This window comes from Cibotium barometz, chromosome 38, assembly GCF_041138505.1.
Source record: "Cibotium barometz isolate CiBa-2024 chromosome 38, ASM4113850v1, whole genome shotgun sequence".
NCBI classification, from domain to species: Eukaryota; Viridiplantae; Streptophyta; class Polypodiopsida; order Cyatheales; family Cibotiaceae; genus Cibotium; species Cibotium barometz.
The window spans coordinates 41,455,701-41,472,890 of record NC_141083.1 but is presented as its reverse complement, the minus strand read 5'-3'; the positions used below and the strand labels follow the sequence as shown (position 1 = coordinate 41,472,890).

The 17,190-nt window shown below is 37.0% G+C and overlaps 1 protein-coding gene across 1 annotated transcript in view; it reads left to right on the top strand.

Moving 5' to 3' along the window:
* The window catches only part of LOC147616722 (protein DMR6-LIKE OXYGENASE 1-like), a 310,722-nt gene that overhangs the window by 126,569 nt on the left and 166,963 nt on the right, over positions 1-17,190 (top strand). The window lies entirely within an intron of this gene.

Genomic DNA, 17,190 nt, shown 5'->3' with positions numbered 1-17,190 from the left:
GCCCGCCGAATGTTTTGAACTATTATAGGCAAACTTCAAATGCGATAGATAATCCTCCTAATTGGATTGCATTTTATTGACATACACTCGAAGCATGCCTTCCAACATTTGGTTGACCCTTTTTGTTTGACCATCAGACTGTGGATGATCTACCGTACTCATACTTAGAGTAGTGTCCAACTTTTTGAAGACTTCCCTCCAAAATAACTATTGAATTTTCTATCTCTATCAGAAACTATATCTGCAGCAGGCAGGCCACATAGCATGTAGATATGCTCGATAAAAAACCTAGCCAACTCAGGAGTTTTCACCTCCCTTTTAGCAGGTATAGATTTTTCACCTCCTTTTTAGTAGGTATAAACTTGACCATCTTGGTCAATCTGTCAACCACTACCCAAACCAAATCATTCCCTGGATTCATTCTAAGTAAAACCATGATGAAATCCATGGAAATACTTTCCCATTTCCCTGTGGGAATATCTGATGGTTGGATGAAGCAAACCTCCAACCTTAAGGCACTCATGTTTATTAATCTGACACTTCTTGCATTTCAGCATGAAGTCCTAGACATCCTTAAACAAACAAGGCCAATAAAACTTTCTTTTAATTAGTGCATAGGTCTTTTGTATCTCGGGATGACCAGCACTTGGACTATCGTGACTTTTAATAAGAATTTGGTGCCAAAAATCACCAATAGTTGGTACGCAAACTCTACCTTTATAGAGAAGGTACTCATCATCAATGGAATAGTGTTTGTACTTTTCCCCCCAATGAAATTTATCACCTCGAAATGAACCAATGTCAAATGGTTGTGAAGGGTCCACCACCGCAGAGCTCTCCACCCTCGGTACATAACCCAAGAGACTCGCCTAGTCTCTCCGGGCTAGTTCGTGCTCTTCTTCTCGTGGAGACCTCAGCTGGCTACTCTTGACTAGCACTCCTTTCAAATGAGGAAGGTGTAGGCTGTTGGCAAGTGCATGCACGTATAGCAAGACATACCTATGAGAAAACATGATCATGCTCACAAATACCACATAGTGAATCTAAGAATTTACTTTTGATTATAGTGAAATTGAGCTCGTTCACCATTGGCATGTGGCGACAGCACATCTGCCACTACATTAAACTCACCTTCCTGGTGATAGAGCATTAGGTCAAGCTCCACCAAAGAGCTTTTCTACCCTTTAACTCTTTCTACATAGAAAGCCATTTCAGACTTTCATGGTCCATGTGGACCTTAGAAGTAGTGCCATACAAGTAATGTCGCCACTTTTTCAGAGCATGAAGTTATGAACAATTACTAGCAACTCTCCTTCATAAGCCGAGTAGTTACGTTGAGCATGGTCAAGCTTCTTGCTTTCAAATGCAGCATGTTGTTCCCTTTGCATTGAAACCACCCCAATGGCCTCCCCACTTGTGTCTATCTTCACTAAAAATGGCTCATTGGGATCCACAGTACTCAAAACACGTGATGTTGCTATGGCAACCTTGAGTTTCTCAAAACTCCTTTGTTGGGTATTATCCCAACAAATAGTTTTATCTTTTGTTCTTAACTGATCCGTTAAGGGGAGTGTGATCTTCACATAGTCCTTCATGCATTGTCAGTAAAAGCCCGACAATCTTAGAAAAAAATATGATTCGTCTAGATTTCTCGGCTCAGGCCATTTGAGAATGAATTCCACCTTCTCAGGGTCCATCCACATTCCTTCTACGGATATAATATGGCCTAGGTAATGAATTTCCTTAGCAAAAAATATATAGTTTCTTTTCTTTGCAGATAGCTTGTTTTCCCTAAGCAATTCCAACACCAAGCGTAAATGCTACAAGTGTTGTTTCCTTGACTTACTATAAACAAGTATGTAGTCTAGGAAAACTACTATGAATTTTCCTAGATATGGATGTAGCACACTGTCCATAAGCATCATAAAAGTCGCTAGTGCATTCCTTAAGCCAAACGGCATGACTAAGAACTCGTAATGTCCAAAATAATTCTTGAACACGGTCTTGGGAACATCTTGTTCCCTTATTTTTACCTCATGATACCCCGATCTAAGATCAATCTTAGAAAAATACCGCACCATGAAGTTCCTCAAACAACTCATGAATGCATGGCATGGGGTACTTGTTCTTAATCGTAATTTGATTAAGCGCACGGTAGTCTACGCACATCCGCATAGATTTATCTTTCTTTTTAATCAAAAGAATAAGCGATGCCCAAGTTGAAGAACTCGGTCTAATAAACCCTTTCTTCACATACTCGGCTAACTGTCGTTCCACCTCATGTGCCTTGGAGTGGCTAATCCTATAAGCAAGCTTGCTTATGGGTTTGGACCCAAGGAGAACTTTAATGCTATGTTTAATTTCTCTCGATGGTGGAACACCATTTGGTAAATCTTCAAGAAAAACATTCCTAAACCCTCGCAATAAAGAACATAAAGTAGTTACGTACTTATTAGTTTTTATCAACTCGGTTTTTACCTTGGATTGTTGTTTTTAATCATAAGACGATAAGCCAGTGTTTAACAAATAAGGGTCTCGTCTAAGGCTTATTAAGTTTTCTCTAGTTTCAACAATAGAAACATTAACTTTATCACTCATTTTATCTACTATGGAAATTATTCAAACATGTTTCATCTATAAATGATGTAGCAGGGTACAAATATATACCTCGAAGATATAGTCAACATCGAAGGCATGGCACAACTCTAGCAAAGATATAAGGGGTGTAGTTGAAACATCTCGCTCACCCTATAGCCTCACAAGTCTACCCTCATGCACAAACTCTAGGCTATTATCCTGGTAGCTACAACTCAGGGTAGGGCCAAGGCTATACAACCATTCCTTGCCTAGATATATATCTACTCTAACTAAGTGCATGACTTGGAAATCCAATCTACTCTAACTAAGTGCATGACTTGGAAATCCAATCTAGCCTCGTAGTCCTGCGTAGCCAAAGGTACACCCAAAACCACTGTGTCGTCCCAAATGATTTTTTCATGACCATTTGCTAATGAACAATGTACTGATGGTCACTTTTGGTTTTCGGTAAGCACAAATTCTTAACCAATTCATAGTTGAGAAAGTTGTGCTCGTCTACCATGACAATGACTCTACGGCCGCCTATCCTACCATATAGACAGACCAGATCATGTGGTACCACTGATGGGGCTATCACATGGCCTGTGTAACGTAGGAAGTATGGGTACTATTCGTATGATAGACAATGACCTCTCGGAACTCTGCGGAATTAAGTGGCAACCTCTGGATGATATGCACCTGTCGAGAGGATTTCCCCTCCTTCTTAGCATCAGTGGAACTCCATTCAGTACCAAACTTAGGACATGCTGCTTTGCTACGTGTTGTCTCAAAGTAGTGAAAGCATAAATTTTCTTTTCTTGATTTCTCATCCTGCTCTTTTTTAAGGGTTCTCGCCTTGTTTTCTCGTTTAGATGGCATTGTTTCTTTGATTGGCGTCCACCCATCCTTCTCTTCTCATCAAAGCCCCCTTTCCTCTTATCACCCTGAAAGAACTTTCTTTTAAAGCTCGAACCACCCCTTTCCTCTCTTTCTTTACCAAGACCCGATTTAGGATCACGCCAAACATCATCATAAATTTGTACGCATTAAATCTCCTCATTGAGATACTTCGATTCCTTAGGCTCCACAAAAGCCTCATAGGCCGGGTATCACGCCAAACATCATCATAAATTTGTGCGTATTAAACGGTCTCATTGAGATCTTTTGGTTCCTTGGGCTCCACAAAGCCTCATAGACTAGGTGTAATCGCCTTGTGAACCTGCGCAAGGTTTGGAATTTATCAATTCCTTTCAATTTATGCACAATCGCATGGTTATACTACGTGAGAGAAATGTCACGCATCAAGCATTTATCCCACTCACGCTAGGATCTCTGCAACTCATTCACGGGTATAAACTCCATTCAAAACAATGTTTCAAAATATACCTAGGTGCGAGGACATCTGGCACTGTCGGCCAAACTCATCCACCATTTATATGCTTTGCTTGTCAACGAGACGACAGACCTTCTACCGGCCTCATATCCTCAAGTGTTTGTCTAAGGTTATGAATGTCCAACCATTTTTATACAAAGATATTCACTAAGTCGTTGTTGCGCTCTTTCTCTTCTCCCTAAAGCTCCATGGCTTGAGATCTTTGAGAAGAGTAGCAGGTGCCCACTAAGGACTGCTTGGCAGACGCTATGGCCTGCCTACCTACGTTGGGCCCTACGTCCCTTGGAGAAGTGAATCTCACCCTCCTCTCTGCACTGGTCACTACACAACTATACTCCTTGATGGAGTGGCCAAAATAGCATCTTAACATCTGTCGATGCTCCTCAACATAGTCAAAATCTCAGATTGGCCTCTTTCAAGTTCTTTGATCCTAGTAAACAGTTGGGATATGGACTCTCTAGAGATATCTATATCCGACTCATCTCGGTCCATGGTATCAGTGTGGAGAGCATCGCCTCCATACTTCTCCTCACCCAAGAGGGCATCCTCCAAGTGGTCATCTCTAGCGTCTACAAACTGGTCATCAAATAAGTTCGTGGTGTCCACCACTACGGATGCAACCACAAGGTCATTTATGGATAGGGGTGCAATGGGCTCTAATTCAATGGACACATCCCAAGTCTCACGTGAGACTGAGGGACCAGATAAACTATCTGTTTGACGAGCCACTTTGCTGCTTTGGCACATGAAGCCAAGCTTAGCGTATGAAAGGCTAGAAATGGAGGATAGCATATGAGAACAATTTCCTAGACCCCGTGCGGGTGGACTAACACCACTAGACATTTTGATTATATATATATATGTTTTTTTTGAATATGTGGAAAATAATATTCAATGAAAATAAATAAATAAAAAAGATATAGGAAAACCTGGAACTAGCTACCCGAAATATCCTCGAGTTCTGCCAGCCCGAGTTGAGGTGGCGTGTGGTGCGGTGACAAATTTGGCGATGAATCCCGGCAATCCGATGACAACTCTCGTACTACTAATGGCGTTGCCTCTCCTCTCACGACTGTGCGCTAGTATTGCTGCTGTGTTAGTGTTGGCCCATTATGTGATGTTGATGCCAAGAAAGAGCATGCTATTTTTGAGAAAGAGCATTATGATGCTGATGCCGAGAAAGAGCAATATACTTATGATGATGCCAATGTGCTGATGTTGATGTTGATGTTGATGTTGATGTTGATGTTGATGCTACTGATGCTGATGTCGATGTCGATGCTAATGCTAATGTCGATGCTGATACTAATACTGATGTTGATATTGATGCTGGTGGCTTAAACTTTGTGCCACACATGGATGCCAACATGAATCAGCTTGAGGAAGAGCCTCACATACATCTTGGCAATGTGTTAAATGATGTGCACACAGAGGACATAAGGCCAACAATAGCGGCAACCATTCATTCAGTTTGGACTATCATTAATGTGGTAAAATAGTTCTTTGTAGATGAGGAAGATGTGGGGAAGGAGTCTCCAAAAGTAGTTAACCCAAAAGGGCAAAAGAGTAAAGTCATCATCAAGGAAATTGTAGAAGAAGGTACTTCATTTCCCCCTGCACAACTAACACTACATTCGCATGTTGGACATGCAAGTTGTTGGTTCTAGATATGAATGGGTTGTTAATGAAGAGAATGAAGGAATAGAAGATGCTAGAGTACATCCTTGAGTCTGTAGAGTCAATTGTCACACCTGGTTTGCATAGTGCGGCCAGATGCTGAGACTTTCTTGAATATGGTGGAGGCAAAATTTGACATCATATTATGGAGTTCATGTATAAAGGCAAACATTGAGGCAACCATGAAGGCATGCTTCCTATAAATATGGGAACATCAATGTTTCTTTAAAGGTATGTATTATGGCTCATCACATACATGATTTGTACAAGTCTCTGGTGGTGCAACACTCACATCCATGTAATGTATGTTCTTTTGCATCTTGCAGATGTGTTGTCACAAGATGACTATGAAATGTGGCCACCTAGCTGCAAGGAGGTTCTCCCTGGAGTGCCTAGTTCTTGGTGGACAAAGGTCGTGTTCTCGAAGAATCTAACTGTTGTATGGCAGAAGCATCTAGAATATAACTGTAACAACTTCTTGCTCATTGAAGACATCCGGTAGTACAAGTCCTTGGGAATGATTGGGATTCTTGTATATGCCTTGAGGACTTTGATCCTAATGACAAGAGAGCCAGGATCTGTGGTAACTAGAAGGCTTATGTTTTCCTTTGGGAGTGGTGTTGTTATATGGAGAAGTAAGAAGCAACTGATAGTTGCCTTGTTGAGTACAGAGGCAGAGTATAAGGGTGTTACGAGATGGCAGCATGTGAGGTAGCATGGTTACATGAAATACTTGGAGATTTGGGAATGCATGTGGATAGGACAGTTGTCATCTATTGTGAAAACCTTAGTAGCACATAGTTGGACTAATGTTTCTCATGTGTAGACCAAACACATAGAGGTCCATTATCACTTCATCATAGAGAAGATCTTGGAAGGAGATGTTGATCTCATGTATGTCAAGATGGAGGAGTAGGTAGCTAACATTTTCACCAAGGGAGATTCATAGATTATGAACTATGATTAGATTCTTGGAGATGGACTTGAGCATGAGGGGGAGTGTTGAGATGTCAAGGTCATGAAATGACACTTATGACCATTCTACCTTTTGCACCCCTGGAAAATTTGGTTAGACACATGACAACTCTTTACCAGTGATTCCATAGCTCTGGACTACTTATACCAGCTCACCTACTTAGCATCTTCACATTATTAACCACTTGTACTAAGTCTTCTAGTACTTATGTTGGTTTTCTCTTATCTTTTGAGCAATAAGAAGAAGAAGATTTCAACCTTCCATATTTGTGTGTGTCTTCTCAATTGTTGTGAGAGTGTGTGCGCTTGTAAGAGCTTAGGATATCTGATCTCCTCCCTCAATCTTTTCATTCTGTCTTTTTTCGTAGACATAGGAATATTAGAGAGACATAGAGGAGTTGGAGTAGGTCAGAGCAGAGATGCGGAGAGACTCTAGACATAGAGAAAAGGATTCAACTAAGGCTCTCTCACCATATATATAAAAGACATCGTTTTTTCTTTGCACACACATTAATTTCTCGTAACTCAAAATGCGTGGTTCCAAGAAGAGTTCTAATCTTCAAAAGAATAAAAAGCATGGACAAGCTTCACTTGCATCGAAGTTCTCATTGGCACAAGCATGGTCAAGATTCGCTTGCATTGTCACCCTCTTTTTCTTTGCCCCCTTTGAGAATTTGGGAAAGGCTTTAACCTCTTCTTTCCTTCTACGAACCTTCTTGCCATGGCCAGCCTCAATGAATGGCTTCGTGCAGGCAAGTGAATTCACAAACCCGTCATCTTGAGCCCGTAACTCATGGGGTGGGTATGTCGCCAACAAGGCCGTTGATGCTTTGGCTTGTTGCACATACGCTTGAATTTGGAGATCCAAGTGCTTAGTTAATGCTAGAAGATCATTATCACCATCTGAAACATGTTATATTTTTTAGACAAATCCTCATGATATGATTGTGTGCCTATAGAAGAAGATAACGTTAGGCACAATAGTATAATACCATGGTTCTACATATGAAAGTTAGATAGCGTACCAATGGTTTCGTCATCACCAAGGCTAGGAGGCGGATTGGAATCACCCATGCCAGTAGCACTATCAATCCCCATTGACAAAATATGGCCTGGTGGAAAAAAATAACATTTAATGATCGCACACCAATGTAAGACATTGAAAAATAAATTTTAAAAACACTCACATGAAATATTCCCACAAATGCTGCGATATATTAATATTTTCTATATTCATCTAATCTTATTTTAAATTTTTATGTGTGGAACACCATATTAGAGAATTTGGAAAAATCTCAATTCCCATTTTGTAAGATTATAAAAAGGGGACTATGGTGAACCTTTTTAAGCTTTTTTTAAAACCCCCTCATGTGACATATTATTGTAAAGAGCTTAAAGAGCAGGTTTTAAATTGACATTCCTCGACAACTTTCTAGTTTGTATACTTTTAAGACACATCAAAAAGTAGATTGATAAGAAAATTTCCAAAGTCTTGGGTTTTTTCCAAATTTTCCAATATGCTCTTGTGGATAAATCACTATGATAATATATCGAGATTCTCTATATCCATCTAATCTTGTTTCAATTTTTATGTATGTGCAACACAATTAAAGCAATTCTATTAACTGCTTGAATCACTACGATCTAGTTTTTCTTCTCTCCCTTATCTCTAATGGACCAACAAAGTAATGCGCTATCAAGTATAGTGGGATAACATGGGCTACATGTCTCAGCTTTTTTGCCCACCCCATTCTTTAGAATGGAAGACCAAGATCGTTTTAATTGCACACCACTATTGTGTTGTTATATACCATGATCTTGGTATTTATATATCAAGATCATAGGCTGCATGTCTTTGCTTTTTTTAACCCACCCCATGCTTTAGAACAAAAGATGAAGATCATGGTAATTGCACACCAGTATCATGGTTTTATGTAACATGATCTTGATGTTAAAAGTTAAAATCATGGTATGTACAAGGCGACCATTATAGTTGTATTCATTCAATTTCCACGATCGTGGGTGATGGTTTAAACCTTAACATGTCAAAATTTGAATCATTTTTTTCCTAAATTTACTCTAGATATCCTCCTCTAATCTCGACAATTTTATCCAAAACTTCACATAGGTGGCTGGCCAAGGATTAAAATCTTGAACCTGGGGTAGAACTTTAAGGATAGTAATTATGTTTATATAATAAATAAGCAAAACATAAACCCATATCATAGCTATAACATTTTTTATTAGATAAATCATAGTAATATATTTAGGAGCCATACATAGCCAAAGCATTCCGTAGCTCAAATCATAACAATGGTATGCCAAAACAAACACTACCCGAAATCAAAATGAAAACCATCCACACCTAGGCAGCTGTTATGTGGCATATAAAAAAATAAAAAATGGAGATTTTATCTCTCTAGAATTAACACGAGACCTTCTCTCTCTAGAAATTTATTCATGCCCAAAGATATTCATGCCTAGACGTAATAACACCTTTTTAAAAGAACATATCATAGAAATTTTGAAAATCACTCCGTGATTGTATAGGGATTGCCTTGCTAAGACTAGAAAATCTTATCCTCTAAACTTGAAATAAGTTTGTGTGAAAAAGCAGACATTTTCACGGCCATGAATATTTCTTGATAAAATACATACATACATACAAATATATACATATGTGTGTATACACACACACACACACACACGCACACATTTAAATATATACAAATGTATGTATATACATATACATGCATATGTTAAGAAATCAAAATAGACAAAAAAATAAATAAATAAAGGTGATAGTTAAATCCAAAAGCTTATGTTAGTGTAACTCAATTAAAAATAAAGGTGATAGTTAAATCCAAAAGCTTATGTTAGTGTAACTCAATTAATAATAGAAATGAAATGATATTGTTAGCACTTTTTGTTTTCATATCTTAACCAATGCAAAGTACAAAAGTATTGAGCATAGAGCTGTTGTGAACAAAGATAAGGCAAGGATCTCCCTAGTTGCTTTCTTTGGGCCATGAAAGGATACCAAAATTGCACCTTTGCTTGCTTTGGTCAATGAGAAGAATCCACCAATTTTTAGAGAAATTATGTTTGGTGAGTATCTAAGAAAGAATTATAAAACTACTCTACATTATGTTGGTGGTATGTATGCTAGATTCGCAAACCACTAGTCTTGTATCTTCAATGCAAAGCTATTCATCTATCTTTTTTTATTTTTGTAAGCACGTAACCAAAATTATGCTTCTTGTAAGCATGTAACCAAATTGGCATTTTCTCAATTATTGTAAGTGGATAAGTATTTCCATATGTGAGCTAAAGTAGCCAAGAAGAGAGACCATTATGAGTATTTCAAACACATTTTTTATGCTTTGACCAATAGTTTTTAGAACATATACTCTTAAGGGCCAATAATAGACTTGACATTCACAAACAAAACTTGAAATACATATTTTGACTATGTAATGATTATTTCTAGGTGTGGTAGTAGTTTTGACCATAAAAGGGTTTTCAAAAGTAAAGTACCATTTTTCAAGGTTATATAAAGGCCTTGGAATTATGTAGTCGCCAAGTCCCTAACACTGAGGATTCTAGTCAACACTTCAACTCATAATCTTGGACTTAAATTTTGCAAGTTGATTCTAGTGTCACATACCACCTATACCTCACCATTATATATATTGGCACACTTTTAACTTATTGTATTGAGTGTTATAAAGACGAGCTTTTTGAATATTATTTTCTACCCACCAAGAGTAGACACACACACACATCTATATATATATATATATGTATGTATGTATGTATATGTATGTGTGTGCACTTTTTAATTCTATAAATCTTCTCTCTCTCTCTCTCTCTCTCTCTCTCTCTCTCTCTCTCTCTCTCTCTCTCTCTCTCTCTCTCTCTCTATCTCTATCTTACTATTTAGGTTCAAACAAAGATATTTCAATAGGTTTGACGAGACAAGAAAAGAAAGTTCGTTATGGTGCATGTGGCTAAGAGTAGGTTCACACAATCTGTAGAGTGGACGAAGTAAGATTCAGAGGAGACTATTAACAGTATCAAGATGGTGGACAAGGAAGTCTTGAGAGAACGCATAAAATGAAAAGTCAAGGATGTCTTGAGAGAACACACAAAATTAAAAGTCACAACCAGGAAAAGAACTAAGTTAATTGAAATTCCTAATGATATTTTTTTGGGTGATTTACCTAATGCATAGTACATAGATGGAGATGATGAGGCATACTAGGATGAGAAGCTACACGCAATAGTGTCAATGATTGGTTGGGAGCTAGTATTTACCTCAATTTTAAGATAATGTAATCATGTAGAAGAAACTTACTATTATAAAAGTGATAAGGTTAGGGTCTTACCCAACAAAATTAAAGATTAAAAGATGATTAAAAGATATGGACTATTGAGGGCCTCAACTCCAAAGTAGAAGAATACATAAGAGTTAGAGTAGCTAAAAAATAAGGCATGTGGTCAATCTATCACGAAGGTAAACCCAATAAGAAATTTGAGCACAATAAAAATTAATAAATTGTTAGCAAAGGTAATTTTGTTTAATGCTTAACATTATAGATTTTACTAGTTGACTAGTTGGATGGTTTTAGTATGTTATCTATTTTGGTCTTTAGATTTAGTTCATGAATGACGTGGTCTTTTAGTTATAGATTTTTTTCATGTTTCTAAAATGATGATTTAGGTATTTATTTTATCATGTTTTCCTGCTACATGTGTTAATATTTTCCTTATTTTGTTCTCTACAAAGACAAAGAGAAATTGTAAGTTGACAATGCATTTTTTTTTGTAGACTTACTTTAGGACTAACATGGTCTTTTATTTTTGTAGACTTAATTTAAAACTTTGAGCACAAAAAAATCAATAAATTTTTAGCAAAGGTGATTGTGTTTGATGCTAAACATTACAGATTTTACTAGTTGACTAGTTGGAAATTTTTAGTATGCTATCTATTTTGGTCTTTACACTTAGTTCATGAACGACATGGTCTTTTAGTTATGTATTTGTTTTCATTTTTTTAACATGGTGTTTCTGGGTATTTATTTTTTCATGCTTTCTTGCCTACATGTGTTAATATTTTCCTTATTTTGTTCTCTACAAAGACAAACACAAACTATATGGAGACAATACATTTTTGTTTTTAGTAGACTAACTTAAAGACTAACATGGTCTTTATTTTTTGTAGACTTACTTTAAGACCAACATGGCCTTTTTTCCTTATGTATTTTACTATTTTTCCCTCCATAGGCTAATTAATCTTATTTTTTTCTTTGCAAAAGATAAAGATAAGTTACAAGGGGACAATGTCAAAGAATTCCACTTAACCATTGATCCAAAAAAATTCACACATCACTTTAAAACATTGACTTAAAGATATAGAACATGAAATTTGTACGCTTAGAAAGAAAATTGAAGTTTGTGTGTAATGAAAAGAAAACACATCACCAAATACTTTAAGAGCTATGCAATCTAACACATCTAAATCTCATAAACATTATTGAACTATTGAATGAGGTAATGTGTGATCCATGTACTTGTAACATAAGTGGATGGGCACCAAGTGTTCATTTAAAGCCATTGTTTTTCAGTTTTAGCCACATGGATAAATTCTAGAGGGTTACACTAACCTACTTAAATGGGTAATAGTTTAGTTTTATCTACACACAAAATATAAGAACATCGTTGTTTTTCCTTTGGAACCTAGCCAAAGGTTGTGACCTCCATTTTCATGCCCCTTATTTCATACATATCTCCTCTTCTTTACTTGGAGATCATTTTTCATTTTCCTATATAGAGTATGTATGTACTCTAAAACTCTAACTTCTTGGATGTGACTTCAAAATGTGTAAGAGATATTGCTCAATGGTGGCGGAGAATACCTGCCAATACAACGTGCATTGTATACAAGAAAACACTTATAAGAAGTAGGATCTTTCACAACAAAAAAATCATACCCCTGCTAGCCTTTGTGAAGATGTATGCAGAGTTCTTTGTCATCATTGAACAATAGACCATCTCAACCTCCCTCAACATGATGAGGTCCTAGACCACAAAGTGATAATGAATCTCATTGTTTTTGTGCAATCATGAAATATAGGATTTCAAGCAATGGCCATGTAACTCTAGTTGTTGCATCATTGTAGGCTACTTCTACATCACTGTCATATCCTATAGAATCCTCCAGTAATAATGCCTCACATGATGTACTACAAGAGGATGAGGGCATATCCGTGTGTCCACAAACATGCTTCAACAAAGAAATTTTAGAGTTTTAAAATTCTCTTACACAGAGCTATGCATGCAACTACATCTGCACATATAGCTGGTCACTAGTATAACCGGGCATATAGCTACCACTACAAACATAGTCGTCGTGATGTAGTCTATGCAGAAAAAAAAATAGGGAGGGGGGATCGAACGGGAGAGGGAGAAATGGATCAAATGCACTTCTCTCTCTACTATTATGTCCCCCCATTAAAAAGAAAAAAAAAATCTAAAACATGAAAAATACACATTTATTTGACAAACTACACATTTACGTTTACGTTTATAACATATTATAAAAAGATAGTATTGGGCTTATAATCGGGATAGGAGCTTCCTGTGCTACTTGCAATTTGTAGGCACGTTCAAGGGGAGCTCCTATTTTCTTGTTTGTGCATGTGCAAGTGAAAGTGAAGACAATCATTTTTGCATATAAACATTGAAAGATGAAAGATAATAAATCTTGTAAAATATTGAGGCCAAATATAGTTTTCATTACTTAATCATTGAATAATTACATCTTGGATTGGGACAAAAAAGTGTAATTCTTTATCATAGGCAAAAACATCCCTTACTATAGGAAAAACAAAAAGATAACAAAATAAAAGCCTTGGGAGTTGGGGTTGCATCAAGGTTCTCATGATCATCTTTTTGAATACATTGATAGCCATTTTTTCGGCTATCCACATTACCATAAGGAGCTACCTCGGCCAAGGAAAATCACATAAACTCTTTGTCATAAATACCTTTTCACTGTAAATAGGCGTGTGTGCGTTAGGGACTTTACCCATATCTTCTATATATTTTTTATATTATTTAAAAAAAAAGTTTTTGCTAGCTACTCATCAAAAATAAATAAAATTATTACGGCCCATTTTGTGTAAATACTTTATTTTATATAAGGGCCTAAATATGGGGGTCTCTATTTTCTCAAATATGTAAATACTTCATTCGGTGTGTGTATTACAAAACCTAAGTATATTTTATTTATTTATTATTATTTTTTCTTCTTAATACTTTTGGACCATCATTGTACATATGCTTCAACTTCACCATACATAAGTAAATCCTATGCCCTCACATTTCTAACGACACCATGTAGAAAGCCTACTACCCAAATCACTTTTTCCCTTAGACTATTTCATCTTTTATTCTCTCATCTACCCTAAAATAATGAGGGTCTCCCTCCCTTTTGACTTCCATAGTTTAGTATTTTTGTATATATTTTTTACTATTAAATATTTTATATATTTTCATTAAATACTTTTTCATATATCAATTATTTTTATATATTTTATTCACAATTAGATCTCTTTGTTTATTTTATTTTCTTATCATAATAACCATATTGTCATGATATGTTGACTAGTTAAATACTAGCTTGTTTTTTCTTATTATGTAAATCCTTTATAAAATGGAAAAAATCTCCTCCATGCAAGTGTCCACATACACTTGAGTCTCTAAGGTCAGGGTATGATGTATTGGGGGGCTCACTCTTGGAGCTATCAAGAAATTCCACCAATGGGGACCCACACAAAGATTTTAAAAATTCAGAAAATACATGATTTTGCTGAATTTTTTGCGCCTACCTCCACTCCAAATTTGGACTGGTCATCAAAAGACAAAAGTTAGCTCGGGAGCTCAACAATATGCTCAAATGTTTTGAGAATTTTTAGAGCTAAAGGCTGTGAGATATGAATTTTTTATTGGACCCCAGTCTGCCCACTTTTTGGCAAGGTACACCTAGTCTCTTCTCACCTCCCTTACACATTCATCACCTACACACTTACTCATTCCTTTCTCACTCCATCAAACCTGAAAACTTCATGTCCTCTCTCACCCTCTCCACCTTTTCCCTCTCCTTCCATCTCCATTTGCTCTCATATCTACTCTACACCCATACCTCATCTCCATTTCTCTCCCTACTACTCCCATATTACTAAATTATTTTCCCAATCTCAAAAAATACATAAAAATTCAGCATGAATGTATCATATTAACCTCTGCAAATTTGGGTTTCCATCTACAAAAACCCCCATATTCTTCACCTCAATCAACTTTTGTGGCGTCAAATGTAAGAAGGAGATCGGCGGTTAACTTAAAGATCTACACATGGGAGAATCCAAGCTTCTTCGAGCTTTCAACCACACAAAGGATCTTTCCAAATCTTTACTCCTCTCATCTTCAATAATTCTCTCACCTTGAGCCCACATCCATGTGACTCAGGGGATAAGAAGAGGCCCACTCTCAATTCAAAATAAAAAATCCATAATCTATGATTTTCCATAATAAGATTGATTAGGCTTAATCCTAATTGGGGCTTCTCAAACCTATAAATAGAGCCCCCTCCATTCCTTGTAAAAAGGTGAGATTACACACATTGTACACCACTCCTAACTCTAGTGTGTAAGGAGATAGTGAAGCTTGAAGCTTGAAGCTAGTTATGTCATTGTGAGGGCTTGAGTGATGCCTTACTCCCTATCATAATTGTATCTTACCTTTGTGCATAAATAAGATTAGTAGTTTGGGTGCAATTGTGTACAAAATCTTGGACTCCTACAACTCCAAAGTTATTTTACCAAAGCGGTACGATGTTTTGATTTAAGGTAAACTCGATCCTTGTATTTTGTAGTGTGATTTTATGCTTGGAGGCTTGAGGGCTTGTTTTTGATTTGTTGCCTTTCAATTCATGGTAAGAGGGTTGTATGGTGAGAGGGCTCCCGTAACCTTAAGACCAAGTGCATAGCAACAACAAAATCAAGCTTATATTGTCTCTCTAAGTTCTTCTCCAAGTTTGGTGTGCATCTATTTGTGTTATGCTAGTCTCCTCCACACATAATACCATATGTTATGAGTGTTTGTTGAGAGTGTGTGTGTTTTTTGATTGATGTATATGGTTAGCATGTATTGATTGGCTACAAGGAAAGATCTTTGGTGTCCTAGTTCACACACATAACTAGGTGGTGCCCCTTTTCTTGTTGGGTGTGTGGTTTTGGGGTTCTTATGTTTATGTTGCGTTGTGCCCCAAGCCCATTGAGCAACACGGGAGCCTTGAGGAGTGCTTAGAGGCCGTTCTTCTTGTTGCCCACCCCGAACTGCCTCAATTTTGGTGCCCCCACTGAGGAATGAGTAATTTTTTAATAGGTATTTAAGGTACATCGATCTCTCTAACACATAAATTTCCTTGTTTGCTTGTTCGGTATCATATTTTAAGAAGGAAAGTGGTACTTTTGTGTGATCTTTCATGAACAATCCACCTCCTCCTAATCCTCTTGGGATTCAATTCAACCAGTTTCATTGGGTGCACTCCATTAGAGTGAATGTTTGCATTGATAGAAAGATTTTCTACCAACAACACATGGTTCTTCTTTTTGGTCCAGAAAGACTAAGTGAGATTTTAGCATCACCTAATCCTGTCATACTTACCATTGTAGATTACACCATTTCCTTTGATGTACATATTTTCATCTTGTTTTAGCTTAGTTTTATGAATCAAGAAGACTTATACCGTAGGCCAATCTCTTATGCTAGGCAAGAAATACACATAGTTGTTGGTAGTAAGTTACAATTTCAGCGTGTCATTTGTCGTATGTTTGGACCTAGGAAAGTAGCAGCCATTAATGCCTCAGTTAATCCATTTATTTTGCCTTTGATTCGTTATGACATAAGCTTTGACGTCTACATTTTCATTCTACTTTGAAAAAGAAAAAAAAGAAAAAAAGAAAAAAGAAAAAAGGAGTGAGAGAGAAAGAGAGTGAAGGAAGACCTTTGTGCAATCATATTTGTGCTTCCTTCTTCTCAAGCATGGATACCACTAGGCAAATGAGTGGCTATCCCTTATTCTTTGGAGAGCCCGGTGAGGATGCCGAGTTATTCTTATCAAACTTTAGAATGGCACTCCACATAAAGAGAGTGGTAGGAGACCAAGAATGCTTAGACATGTTTGAGTTGGTCCTACGAAGAGATGCTTCCACTTGGTTTCAATCTCTACCTACACCCGCACGAGTAGATTACAAGGGGTCCATGCAACTTTTTAGAGACAATTACTTCACTCCTTTGAACACACAAAAGCTATGGCAAGAAATAGTTGCTCATAAGCAAAAGGATCTAGAGGACTACTTGAGTTATAAGTAAGAATTCTTATGTCTTTGGACTCTTTGGTTGCGTAGTCTTCCTAACCCTGGAGATGGTGCAGAATTCTTGAAGAAGGAGAGATTTATTGCAGGGATGTACCCATCACTAAAATTGCAAGTAGAGTCAGGAGA